We start from the raw sequence: 14,850 nt of genomic DNA on the forward strand, positions 1-14,850 counted from the left end.
CCTATAGTTTTAGGAGTAGGTTTGTTACCTTTAATTGTCGGTGCAAGTTATTTTTAGAACAGCGGAGCGGAGCCACCAGCTGCTCAGAGCTACGCTACAGAGGCTCATGGGATTTCTTGGTTTCCCTCATCAAACTCATCAATACACAGTCCAACAACTCCAAAATGCTCTGGTGGACAAGTTGTGACCAGCACATTCACCACGCTATGAGATAATAATGGAACGTTACGAGACCGAGTTGTTTTCAAGGTGAAAATTCATGCAAAACCGCTGATGCACATTCCCGTTGGGGGCGGTTTTTCGGCAAGCAGTCTCTGCATTTAAATATTAGAACCCGTGATCTCAAACTAATGACAAAATATGCTTGATAACAACAACGGCAAAAAAACTAAATGCAAAAATTATCTGCTAATGCTAAATGCTAGCAAAAATCATTATTTCATGAGGCTTAAATTTTTAATTAGAGTAGCAAAATTGCAAAGGAAAGTGGTCTAATCACTGCATTGTGGATTCCAGTTTAATTGAGATGAATGTATAATGTTAACTGACAGCCAAGAAGCTATAGACAACGAGTATTGTGTGAGTATATGGAATCTGCAACTGCATTCACTTTGAAAGTTTTCTTTGTAGTTCAGGGCCTGGCCTTGAAAATTCAATGTGTTTCCAGAGTGAGAATAGAGTCTGGCCTGGGCTTTACGAATCAGCAGCTGGGGAAAACTTTGACTTGGAAAACAGAACAATTTGAACAATGCTCTCATTTTTTAGAACCACTGAAGATATTTATTTATTTAATTTCCCCATTGATGTCTAGAGAAAATTCTTAGCCGAAATTAAGCTAAAGCCCAGTGTGCTCCTTTTAATATGAATTCAGGCATTATAAGATTCTATTGTGGAAGCAGATTCTCACAGGATCAGTTGCTGCAAATACACTGGGCCACAGAATAAGTTAAATGTCACACTGGGGTTTGCCTCTGTGAATTTTTCCCAAGTTTATGAACTCGGTGTGTGTGCATGTCTGTGTGTGTTGGCCGCTGAGCAGCACTTTAATGTGGTCACATCTGAGTGATTGGCCCAGCAGTGCGAATGAAGTTCAGGACAAAAGAGCATCCAAATATAAAATGCAGGCAAGCTCTCTCTCTCTCTCTCTCTCTCTCTCTCTCTCTCTCTCTCTCTCTCTCTCTCTCTCTCTCTCTCTCTCTCTCTCTCTCTCTCTCTCTCTCACACACACACAAAGTAAGTGTCGTCATTGTCTCATAATATTGCAGCGTACAGACGGCCTCATAGTGTCTATTCTGACCTGAGACACCGTCATCAACCTTCTCATTGAAAAATCAAGAAACTATCTTCCTTTTGTCATGGGGTTGGGAGGGGGGTGGGGTGGGGGGTTATTGCTCTGTAGAATGCAGCACTGATTTGGACCTGTGTTCCTGTAACAATGAATCCCATTGTTCTCATCAAGTGAAAGCATGTGCCAATTATTCCTAACAAGTGTAGATAAATACCCACGAATCCCCATAGGAGGGCGTGGGACTGCAAGATTGTGCACAGCAGATAGAAGTCAAAAATGCCCAAATGAAAATGAGAAGATGGTGGAGCATCAAACTTCGAACATAAGAAAAACTTCAAAGAGAAGGTACTGCTGCAGGGTGGTAGTAGTAGTAGTAGTAGTTGCACCAGTATAGAATGTCAAAAAGAGAGTCACTCATTCATTGATTGTTGTATCCAGAAGAATAGTACACAACCAGTTATTTTTGTGCATCAGAGTTCTTTTGTACAACATGTCTGTGGGTTTTAAATTTTGCCTCGGTAATTAGGTTTAAATTCAAAATTTAAACATTTGCTTTTGCAGTATAGACATAACCTTGAATAATTTAAACCCTTAAAAAGGTCACTATGCTGGACTGGTTTGATTTTTATTATTTATTTATAGATTAACTCCCGCTCATGCAGAACTTGGCACCTCGCAGCTGGTAACTTCCAGCAGCAGTACCTCCATGCCTAGCCAAGTTACGATTCATGATTGATGAATTATGAATTATGAATTTGGCTGTTACAGCCTCTGCGATCTTTTTTGCAAGAATAAAACATTATTTCTACGCGGCTTGCCACCAACTGTGTCCAAACACATTCACTGTCCTTTTAAGGTTTGCAAGTGTTGCTCACTGAAGGACACCTCCTGTTGAGTCCGAGCTTGGCTGATTGGTGTCACTAACCAGGGGGCCAGTGCATATCTTCTACTCCCCTGATAAAACAAGTCATTATAAGGATAGAAGCCCACAGTGGAATTTATAATTGCTTAAAGGCGCACAGCAGTGAGCCAAGAATCTCCAGCAGCTCCTTGGGTGAAGCACATACACTTACAATTTTCTTGTAAAATGTAGCCTGACTCTCAGAGTCACAGGTTAGTTGTACAATGATAAAGTAGTATGAGAATGTATTTGCAAAGGGACCTCAATGCTCATATGGATGCAGTATATTGAGCTGGTGGTGTTGGATAGATCAGCAATAGAATGAACTGCTCTCTTGGCTGAAACCTGTTTCTCTGCTGTGTATGGGAATTTTTATACATTCAGACCAGTTGATCTGCTACATCTATGACTCGTGGAAGGATGCCTCCCAAAGATGCATGTCGCCATCTCCCTCTGAAACGTTACAGTGTCCAAGGTGGGAATTAACTGCAAGTATGATGGGGCCAGACAGTCATGGCTCCGCATTGCTGGCTCTGAAGCTATTGCAAAGCTCAATGAGAATGGCTCTTGGCAGACTCAAGTGCCCCAAGAGGTACTCGTCACTCTCTGCAAATAGATCCACATGGTCTTGGAAGATGCATCCCCCTGGGGGCACGATCCGTAATATCTTGAAGCAGCAGTAAATATGCCAGTGTGAGAGTTGGCCTATGGTGCAGAAATAGGTGTATTTTTTGCATGTTAATGACCTGATCAATCACTGATTATTAGATGGCATGGCTCCCAGTTGACATATTTGATGCGAACTGAGGCATTCGTGTAGTGACTGTGACTGGTAAATGAGGCCTTGCACTGTCACTGTAAAGTGAAGTTTGTGACACTGTTACAAGACAAGGAGAAACAAGAGCAGTGTACCTGTGGCGATCCAGTCTTTTTTTTTTGGGTGGCTTCTTGCCTAAATAGAAAATTAAATATAGGAGGTCTAATTTAATGGGACACACTCAGTCCTGCCTGCCCCTGTCAATGCATTTCATCTGTTTCTTCCACCGCATCTTCCATCACACACACACACACAGACACACACACACTCTTACAACCTATTTAGGTAGTTCTTTAACACAGGTCACACAGAAGGCTCAAATGAGGACAAGTCGTTATTAGGGCAAGTTACATAAGGAAATTCAAAAGGAGATCACTGTGGTTTTGTACTCCTAGCACCTATTGTTGTATGGTGTTTTAACTTGGCAATATAACATAAAAATAAAATGGCAACATGTGTGACGAATAAGCTCAGTTAAAGGGATAGTTCAACATTTTGGCAAATTGGCCCATTGCCATAATCGCTATAGTCATAGCAGTAGGTTTGTCACCTTTAATTGTCGGTGTAAGCTATTTTTAGAACAGCGGAGCGGAGCAGCAGGCTGCTCAGGGCTACGCTATGGAGGCTAAGGGAATTTCTTGGTTTTCCTCATCAAATACACAACCCAACAACTCCAAAAAGCTGTCGTGGACAAGTTGTGAGCTGCACAATCACCACGCTATGAAATAATAATGAAACGTTACGAGACGGAGCTGTTTTAGAGGGAAATTCATGCAAAACCGCTGATGCGCGTTGCGTTCAGGGACAGTTTTTCAGCAAGCAGACTCTGTATTTACCCTGTATTTACCTCGAAAACGGCTCCGTTTCGTAACGTTCCATTATTATCTCATAGCATGGTGATTGTGCAGGTCACAACTTGTCCACGAAAGCGTTTTGGAGTTTTGGGATTTTGGGATTTTGTATTTGATGAGTTTGATGAGGGAAACCAAGAAATTCCTTTAGCCTCCATAGCATAGCCCTGAGCAGCCTGCCGCTCCGCTCCTCATAGCTTACACCGACAATTAAAGGTAACGAACCTACTGCTATGACTATAGCGATTATGGCAATGGACCAATTTGCCAAAATGTTGAACTATCCCTTTAAAAAGTGAATACATTTACTTATATGCTGAATTTGGGAACTTTGGGTACACATCCTGTTATAAGTTCTCAAAAAGAGAGAAGTGTACAGAAAACATATTATATGGTGATTAGTCTGGCCTGACGGAAGTCCGTTGCTGCAATTAGCCTCTGATTGGTCGGAACAAGCCACCTGGCGGAAGTCCCGCCTCCGTGCTGCAGCTTTCACAGTCCGCCCGGCAAAGGGAAACATCAACAAACAACAACAGGAACCGAACCATGGATCTATTATACATCCGTGTCATGAACCAAACAGAAGAAGAAATGTCCGTCAGCGGTTGCCAACCGCCGTTAAACCGAACAAAAAAAGCGCACCGTTGCTACGGCACCGACCACAGCGATTGTGACTGGTTGAAAGAATTCCAAACGGCCGGAGCGTTTTTTTCTCTGATTGCAGAATCATAGGCGGACCAGCCAGACCCTTCTTCTCTGGAGGAGGGTCTGGCGAGCGAGACTATATGGTGATCAACTTCCTGGCAGGGTTGTGTGCCCATAGCTAAAAGCATTAGAAATTATGAATGGTAATATTAGTAAAACAACTGATCTCCTGTTTAAAAACAACGTACAAATAGAGAGAAGAAGAGAAATGTGGCACTGAGCAGTTTGTGTATAGGATTTTGCAGGTCAGTGGCGACTTGTTTTATATCCACTGCCAACATTCAGAGAAAGGTTGTATGTGTTGGAAAACCAACATTGTGGGTATTACAAACGTGAATTGCACGTCTTTGACAGGAGGTGAACTTTGATCTCCTGCATGAATGTTCGAGTTGCTCTGTGCCAATTTGCCAGAATGAACTCACACCCTGTTTTCCCCCCTCGTGACATGAAGGGCTCACTACTTCCCTCTCTAGCATGGAACATAGACACGGGCCATAAATCATGAAGTGCAGAATGGTTCAATTCAATTACCAAGCATACTGAGCTGCTGTACTAGGGATCAATCCATTTTATAATGTGCCTTAAATCGTGCCTTTTCACTTGCTTCAAAGTATTGAGGGAATTTTGTTTTGCAGATACTTGAATTGAATAATATTTCATGTTTAACAATCCTAGACTAACTAGACACATTGGTTTTAAAAGTTTATTTTATTATTTTATGTTTCTATAAAGACCTCATGAACTGGTCTTTCACATCAGAGCATTTTCCACCAACCTAAAATCACCCCAATCAGATCACTGACCTCAGAGACAAGAACCACTGATTATCGCATGAGTGTGTATGTGTGTTTGTGTGCATGCGTGTCTGTGTATGCACCTTCCATGCTTGCATGTTTTGTTTATCTTGGAGCAGTCATGCTGGATGAGTTTTTGAGCCCGTGGCCAGATGGTGTCCTCGCCAAAAGCCTGCTTTCTCTCTCTCTCTCCATCTCTCTATCTCTCTCCCTGTCTTCCACACACAAACACACACATGCATGCATAGCATCTACAAGCCAACCATCCCATCTACTATTTCTCTGTGCTCGCTGTAGCCCCAAACTGTCGGAGCAAAAATACCCACAACACGTCTGCTGAGACCTAATTCTCACACACTGCTCTCCCTGGAGAGCTACGGAGGGGGAGAGAAAGGCTGCGAACATTAGTTGCTGCCTCAATGAGTTTTTTGGGGGTAAATTGCAATGGCAAAAGGAGAAAGAGAATGATGGAGAGAGGTCTAGTAAGGATGGGGTGAAATCAGAAAAAAAATCAAATCTCTCTCAAATACGCACACGCGCACACACACACAGCAAGGAAGGGAGAGACTAATGGTTTAAAATGTAGTCTTGTAAGTGTAAATGCCAACCACCTCATCAATGTAGGATACCAACTCGGCTTTGAATCTGTGAAAAAGAAAGCAGAGGGAAATGAGACGATCAGGAAAAAAAACATGGAGAGAGGGCAAAAACTTGTCAGAGCCCCATGGGAGCTGGCATTGGAATTCATAAGAGCTACTGTTTTGACTTAATCTTACTCTTGTCTTTCTTCTTTCATTAATTTTCTATTAGCCTTGAGTATCTCTCCCTAGAGTTATGCATCTCCATCTGATAGAAGGCAAAGCAGTATGAATCAGGTGGCGCAAACAGGCTGCAGACACAAAGTTTCAAAACTATACGTGCTTCTAAGTGTCAGCTATACATAAATCTTCAATGCAGATCTAAAGGCAGTTGTGACTTTTCCCCTTGTGTCTGCTGTGCATCAAGGAAAACACTCCATTTTGCTTTGATTTTAATAATTAAGTAAATTATTTTTGCCCGCAGTGATTACAAGAAATCTTTTAACCCATTGTTTTGCTGCTTCACATGAGAGAAAAGAGGTAGCCAATCTAATGGCAGTTGGGACTTTTTCCCCTTCTGTCTGCTGTGCATCAAGGAAAACTGCATAAAATGTGATGTAATGTGAGGCTCACAGGACGGGTTATTGTAGGCTGGTATAGTGACACAGCCTCTAAGATGTAGTTTGCAAGTGCTTGGGTGGTCCCTGCATAAATATGGATTAAACTGGCCTTAATCCAGATGAATCAGAGCTCCGGCAGCCATGTTTGGGTGTCATGAAATCAAAGAGGGAGATGGTAATTCTCTTTTGTGCTTAATTTGGTGACACATTTTCACAGTGATCAGATTGTTGATGTCAGAATCCAATGTAAGGCAGCGGCACTGCTCGTTGTTTCTCTGACATATTTACCTGCACCCTGCATCACATGCAGTTTTCAATGGAGGGAATGAACCCAGAAACGGAAAGAACTGGGTCATCTCTCTCTGACATCTCTGCGACAAGATTAGCTCTGGATTTTGGCCATCTTTTTTTGTCATTTTAACTGAGACAGAGAGTCACCACCGATAGAGATGTAAGCAGTGACAGCTATGGTAATCATAAACCAAATGTCTGGGGAGCCATTTGCAACTCATGACAGATAACAGTTCAGACTCTTTTTAAATATCCCTGAAATACACACCATGATGGCCCCCAAAGCTCAGCGGCATCTGATTGTTTATTTTCTCAAATGTCTCTCTTGTGCTTAAAAAACTGATATACAACCCTTTATCCCATTTTTTTTAGCACACTTTCATTGATTTCTTTTTCTCCCCTTTTGCACTGTTTGGAGCATGAACAGAGTTGTATGCGTCACCCTTCTTGGCTTTGCCCTGAATACTCTGCTTGGTCACCATGCCGCAGGCAAAAACTCTATCTGCCATTATTAAAGTTACAAGGTGATGAAGTGAGTCATACATTATTTTTAGCTCAATGTTTTTATGACCACAGGCACAATATGTAAAAAATCTGAATAATGATTTGAATCTGAAGAGTTGGTTTTAAACTTATTGTTTATTCCTTGCTGATTTGGTGTAATTAGTATGAAGTTTTAAACATGCATTTATTAAAATGTACCAAGTGACTTAGCAATAATAGACACCACTAGAGTTGCGTAAATTGTGTATTTGCCACTGTATCACAAAAAAAAGGGGACATACTATACAAGTTACAAAATTTTACATTTAAGCTATTATGTCACTTGCATTGTATAGAAAATATATGTTCTGGCTGGCATCAACCACATTTATTTATTTAGCTAGAAGATCTATTGCTCACTTTTGTGCAGACATTTTTGCCCTTAGTGTCATATGAAGTTGTAAGGAGCTGATGTAAGGAAACTGCTTTTTTTTCTCTCTCCCTCTCTCTCTCTCCCTCTCTCAGCCCCTCTGACATGCTCTCCCCTGCATCCCAGTTTCTGACAGAGGGAATGAACCCATATACAGGAAGAACTGGGTCATCTCTTTGACCTCTATGTGGCAAGAGGAGCTCTGGGCTTTGGCCAGTTTTTCAATGTTTGACCGAGATAAAGAGGATATGCTGAAGCGGGAGCTATATAAACACTGGTGTAATGTCTACATCAGGATTAGTTCAAACAAGATTCAACAATACGGGAATCTTATCATTAGTTATTTTCTAGAAGGTTTCATATGGTGGCATTTTACCTCTTGGATCATTGTGGTCCGAGTTAGAGCTACAAAATGAGAGCAAAACTTAGCCTCTTGTATCACCTTTTATTCTATGTCAGAGCTATCACATTAGCAGACTGACATACTGTATAGTTACAAAATGCGTATTCTGGAAATAAAGCTATCACCATTTTCCAGCAGCTATTAATAGTCAAAAACCTTGCACTGACTTTGGACTTCTCTGATTAGTATATATTTGTATATTTCATAAAAATGTAAATGAAAAGTTTCATCCAGTAACTTTAGGACCAATCACAAGATAAACCATGAAATGGACGTAATAAAAATGAGCTACTCTATAAACTAGGCCCTGGATTGGTAGGGCAGTCACATCCTCTTTGGGGCCAATAAGTGACTCCACTGATAAACTGGGATGGGACACAAGTGGAGACCATAACCAGGGCATGCACATGGCAGCACAGGTGCTTTATCCATCCACACCATTAGAAACCAGAACCTCTACCACACCTGTTCATATTCTATTTGAAGATTCATGGCCAGGTGTAGGGCCGAGGCTAGAAAGCTCCCGTTTCCATATCTGGCCTTTGCCGCCACCAATCTGTCCCACCATCTGGACAATGGATGTTGCAGTTGAAAAGGCTATCATGTGCATCAACCAGTTGGTGCCATTGATGCTTCAGTGCCCACCCGTGCACTTTGTGCGAATGGCCCTGGCCGTGAAGCCAGTGGAGAGCAGAGGGATGTATCAGCTGACAGATGTCTGCTTGTCATTCTGTGTGAGTGGTATGGCGTCCCGTGAAGAGGACCAGCAACCATGTCCCTGTGGCTGCACTCTCACCTCACCAGTGGGGCAGATGGGGGTTGGCTTGAGGAGTAGCTAGCAGCATCTAGCCACAGTTCCCTGACTGTATCAGAAAGGCATGATCTGCTCTCCTCAGAGCTGGAAGCACAGGGGCCACATTTGGTTTGGAGCAATTGAATAGTTGTATGACAAAGTCTTCAGTGTGTGGGCATGTAATTGTGTCCTGTAAGAAAGTGAGGCCTGTGGAAAATATAACCAAACCAAGCCCATTGACACTTAGAGGACCAAACTACATATGTGTATAGCAGGGATTACAGTGTATGTGTGGATTTTATCTCAGACAAACTACTCAACTACCTTGAGCTGAATGGATGCAAGCTGTCTATTTCACTTGGGAGTGACACATTTAAAATGTTTACAGGTGCTTAGCTTTAGGATTAAATTTGAGTCACAGAATGTGCCTTTAAGGGAAAAGAAGGACACAATAACTGTAATTCACCTTCTTAATTTAACGCAAAAGGTCAAACATGCGAAATCAAAGACATCAGCTTGGATTGTTGTTGTGTTTTTGACACTGTCACTCTCTTGTAGCATATCGAATTACAGAGACTTTCTGCCATGCCACACTCAGAGATTAAGTGGTTTAAGTGACATACAAGGGCAAATGTGTGTCAGTGATTTCACGGTAATGTGTGTCTGTGTGAAAATCCCAGTGTGTTGGACAAACATTGAATTCCTGCCTATAAAATCTGCAGGGTTTCCACAGTGTGGGTCCCTGAGAAAGATGGTGTGTTTGTTTATATCTACGTGCCAGGATTTGTATGTGTGCACTTATGCACGATTTCCCTGCTCCATAACAAAGCAGACCAAAACATTACATTGCAAATAATGAAAAGCGAACTGCCATAATGCATGTAAGAGATGGCCTTCTGCTCTGACAGAATATAAATAGGCTTTGGCAGCAAACACTTTGAATGGTTGTGAGGACCATTTTTGTGTTATTTTTATTCTAATCAACATCTAAAAGATATATTGGAAATACATTTTGGCAGCAAATATAAATTCTTTAGTTTCTTTGAAGATGTCTCAGTTTGTGTAGTAGTTAGGGCTCCCTTCAGGGTGTACACCAATGCATGTGCACCAAATTTCTACAGATTTTTTTCACATGTAAATATCCTGTTTGATGAATATGAACAGAAGATGTTACAGTAGATGGCTCTAATGAAGAATATTTAGTTGATTAAAAAACCCCACTGTGTAATGAATTTTGCAGCCATTGCAAACATTTTAAATCGGAATTCACACATATTGTGGTTCTCATGAGGTTTAATTCAGTATGATTAAATACGTGCTAAAGTATATTTAATAACATATCAAAATGTACAATATTTTTCACTGTCATTGTATTTGGGATTATGTGTGTTCTTTCTGCATGAGTGACACCAAAGTTTTAGATTTGCAAAATCGGATAAGAGAAAAAAAGGAAAGTGCATGCTTTTGGTATGATGATAGGTAAAAGTGGTGAAAGGCCTCAGCTATGATGCTCGGCTAGAATCTAAATCATGATAACACCGTGATAGTATTATTCACACAAATGGAACATCAAGCTTGCTCAATTCACAGCCTTGTGTGATACCTAACATTAAAGCCTTGGCACCCTTAAAAAATCCCAACTACATGCAAAGTATCTCAGACCTGTTACTAATTCCTGTTAATTAGGAGCTCAGCAGGCAAAGGCTCGGCCGGGCCACAGTCAGTGCACAGTTCATTCTGTAAATACAAAACAATTGGCCAGCAGGGTGGTTAATATAATTATGGCTGAATTCCATTTAGTGGCTTCAGTGTGACAGTCAGCATGCAGGTCCCTCTATCAGCCATATAATGCTGAGAGTTTTTACATGGTGCTTGGATGCAAACGTACTAATACTCCCCTGTTTAAACTGCCACAAATATCATAACCCTAACCCTGACACTCTACTATAGGGAAAAAGAGACACTCGACACTCTACAGAGGAAATTCCTTGAAGAAGATTGCAGATATTTTCTTCCTATTTGACAGGTTTGGCAGCACCATTCCCACTGCACTGTGATTGCATTATGGTGCCACAAGATGTAATGCTACAATTTACCATTACAACTAGTAGAAATCCACTGAGAAAATAATGTTTTCCATGAAGACCTCCATCCTGTCAGTTAGCTGAGAGCTGGAAACGACGCAGTGTGGCAGCCTCATAATTCTCTATGCATGAAAAGTCTTGTTCTGAAAATATGACTGTTTATGGTGTGAGAATGGTGTAATTTATGGAAGTGATGCTGGTGATGCGAGTTCCCACTGTGACTAAATAATCCTGCATCAATCCTCCTGAATCCTTTAGATTAGGCTGGTGAAATATGTTACCAACCTGAAGCAGTTCAGAGTTGTGTGACATTATAATCACTGAAGTTCTCACCCTAGTTTTTGATGGATTGCATCCTGAATCCCTGCTCTGGTATTGTTGACATTGCAGGGTCAAGGGTCAACCAGAAACATGGTCCATAGAGACAGAAGTGGTTGATCCTCCTCTCATAATATACAAATTACTGATAGAATAATTTCAAGAACAAGAACAGAGAGAGCTGCAGAGCTGCAGTCCAAGATGGTGATGTCAGTGTCCACACATTGGACTACAGATCTCTCTTCGGGCAGGAAACGGGGGGTGACCCTCATGGCACCTCATGGATAATTTAGGTCACATGATCAATCAAGTAATAGGTAGCACGTCTTGAGTGCACCATATTCCAGAAAACATAATAATAATAATACATTCAACAAGAAATACATGTAGAAAAAATATATTTGTGCACAAGCATGCTATAGCAAAAACAACATGACACTATCATCAGGTATAAAGCACCATCATACAGTCATGTGATCAGTACCAGAGGCATCTTGGTTCGTTCATATCAGGTGATACAGAAAAATAGAAAAATAGAAAGTTAGAAAAAATCCATCCGATGTCACCAGAGTAACAGGAAACAGAGATCTCGAAGTAATGATATGTTATAAAACCATAAGCTTGGAGAAAAATGTTACCATACACTAACACATCCCATTACAGTCACATATACATATATAACACACAAACCATATGAGGGTAGTATCGCCCCACATACGCCTCCACAAACCTAAGGACATCAGATGAGTTACAGTAACTGTAAATATACACACACACTCGTATTGTGTCAGATCTAGGCAACCATAAACACATTTGAAACACATTTGAAAGAATCACAGGTGTGTCGATCCCACACATTATACAATAATGATCACAATAATAATCACACACATCTCTCAAAGAAAAGGTCTCAGATCAAAATCTTCATTTAAACCTCTAGGGGACAGTGTGTCTAAAGTGTAGATCCAGAAAGCCTCTCTTTTAAGTAGAAGCGCATTTAAGTCACCTCCACGGCTGGGTTGTTTAACCAGTTCGATACCACAGTAACTCAAGGTTGACACACTATGGGAAAAGGTGGTGAAATGAACAGCTACTGGACTTCTACTATCATGGGTCCGAATATTGGATCTATGCTCAGATATTCTAGTTTTCAGTGACCTACTAGTTTTACCAATATAGGCCAAGCCGCAAGAGCACTTTAGCATATAGATCACATTTTTAGAGTTGCAAGAAATGACGCCCTTTATGTTAAAGGGTTTGCCAGTGCGTGGGTGACTAAAGGTAGAAGTTTTGTGTGTGAAGTTGCACTGTGAACAGTGACCACACCTGTAGTTACCAAAAGGGACAGAATTTAAGAAATTAGGTTGTGTAAGAGTGGGTAGGTGAGCTCTAACCAATAGGGTTCTAAGGTTAGGCGGTCTCTTAAACACAATGCGTGGTGGTGTAGAAAAACATTTAAGTTGTGGATCAGACTCAATAATGTACCAGTGTTTTTTTAAAATGGACTGAAAACCACTACCGAGGAGTGAGTATTGAACTACACAATTTGAAGTAGGCCCCACAGCCCGAGGCCTAGTGTTGTTAAGGCTTTCTGACTGGGTGACATTTTCGAAACGTCTGCAGGCATGTGTGATCCATTCATTTTTGTATCTCCTCTGTTGAAAACGTTTCACAAGTTCTGTTGACTGAGACTCAAAGTCTGCATCTGAGCTGCAAATGCGGCGAATGCGACTGAATTGGGAAATGGGCAAGCTTTTTTTGAGGGGGATGGGGTGAAAAGATGTGCCATCCAGAATGGAATTTCTATCTGTACTTTTGCGGTACAGATTCATTCAACAATAATACATTCAACAAGAAATACATGTAGAAAAAATATTCTACATGTATTTCTTGTTGAATGTATTATTATTATTATGTTTTCTGGAATATGGTGCACTCAAGACGTGCTACCTATTACTTGATTGATCATGTGACCTAGACTATATTAGAGGCTCACTACTTTCACCTGTGTTAGTCTGAGGAAGGGTCTGCGAGACCGAAACGTTACTCCTTTTCGGTGATAATAAATTTTTAGTGCTTTGGAGCTCCTTGTTGGTGTGCGGATTTTTCCTTTTTTCATTATTGACTTTTTTGTCCAGCACCCAGCGTCAGTTTTTTGGATGTGCGTGCTTTGTTTATACTTTCAATACCTCATGGATAATTAACAGCACTGTCCAAATTGTACTAAGCAGAAAGTTAAGACTGATTGTGGCACACTTAACAGATGACAGCCTTGTGGACAAAGCGTAGCAGCAGATGGACAAACATTTGAGAGAAACTGCAAAATGGTTTAAAGATACGAAATCGGTTAAGAATCAGATATGTGTTCTTTTTATCAAGCAGCTACAGTAGCTAACTGTGTTAGCCAATGCTACCAGTCAGCTTATAGCAGCTCTGAGGAAAAGCTAAGCTAACGGCGAGAATGTATTTGGACTGGGGGTGTAGCAGCAGTAGGATGCCACTGGGGAGCGGATGAAGAGCTGCTGGTGCAGCCTTGGGCTTTCCTGCCTCAATTTTTAAGGCTGAACCCACGGCAGGATGATGGCGGCATGCGGCAGCCTGGCGTACTGCTGCTCCTCCATTATAGGGGCTTGCGTGGGCGACAGAAGTGCTGCACTGACTGTATGGCATCGCAGATGTTGAAATGAGTCAAGTGAACCTCACAAGATCCAGAGAGAACAGTCAGTCTTTACTTTGCTCCTACTCCTGATAGATTGGTCTCACAGCTGTGGGGAGAATCCCCCCCCCCCCCAGAAAGAAGAAATCTAACACACTCCATTTTGCTTTGATTGTAATAATTAAGTAAATTATTTTTAAAGGGTCACATCCCATGCTGTGTCACCCCTGCGTCACCCGCAGTGATTACAAGAAATCTTTTAACCCATCGTTTTACTGCTTCACATGAGAGAAAAGAGATATGTAGCCAACTAGTGTAAAGTGTAAAGATGATGCCATGGGTTTGTTTTCCTCCTGTTCTTCCCAGTTTTCTGGCCTGGACACATAGTATAGGGCAAAGAAAAACTGATCAGTGCCTGAAATCATTTGCCCCGATGAATCTATTGCAACGTTTGTTTCCCTGTTATTATTATACTTTCCACAGTCATGAGACTTTTCCATTCCAAGCACTCTTCCAACTCTTGCACTCTTGAACACAAGGCTAAGAACCCAATCTCCAGGGACTACGAAAGTAAATGGCAATTTGAGCCCCACCACTTTGCCGGTAGTGTGTGTGGATTATGGTGTTCTCTCTGCTTTGATGCAGCTCTGTATGTGCTGGAGACAGACGACAGACAGAAATATGGACAGATTGACTGACAGGCAAGATGATGAAATGACATACTCACTGACAAGCTACATATACAGGGTGAGTAGCTCAGTATCAGCAGGGATTATTGTTAAATGCTACTCTTCTGGTGAGTCAACTGACTAATGACAGTAACTAACCCACAGGCTGA

The sequence above is a fragment of the Trachurus japonicus genome, chromosome 13 (assembly GCF_045865225.1).
Source record: "Trachurus japonicus isolate A0001 chromosome 13, Traja_1.0".
NCBI lineage: Eukaryota > Metazoa > Chordata > Actinopteri > Carangiformes > Carangidae > Trachurus > Trachurus japonicus.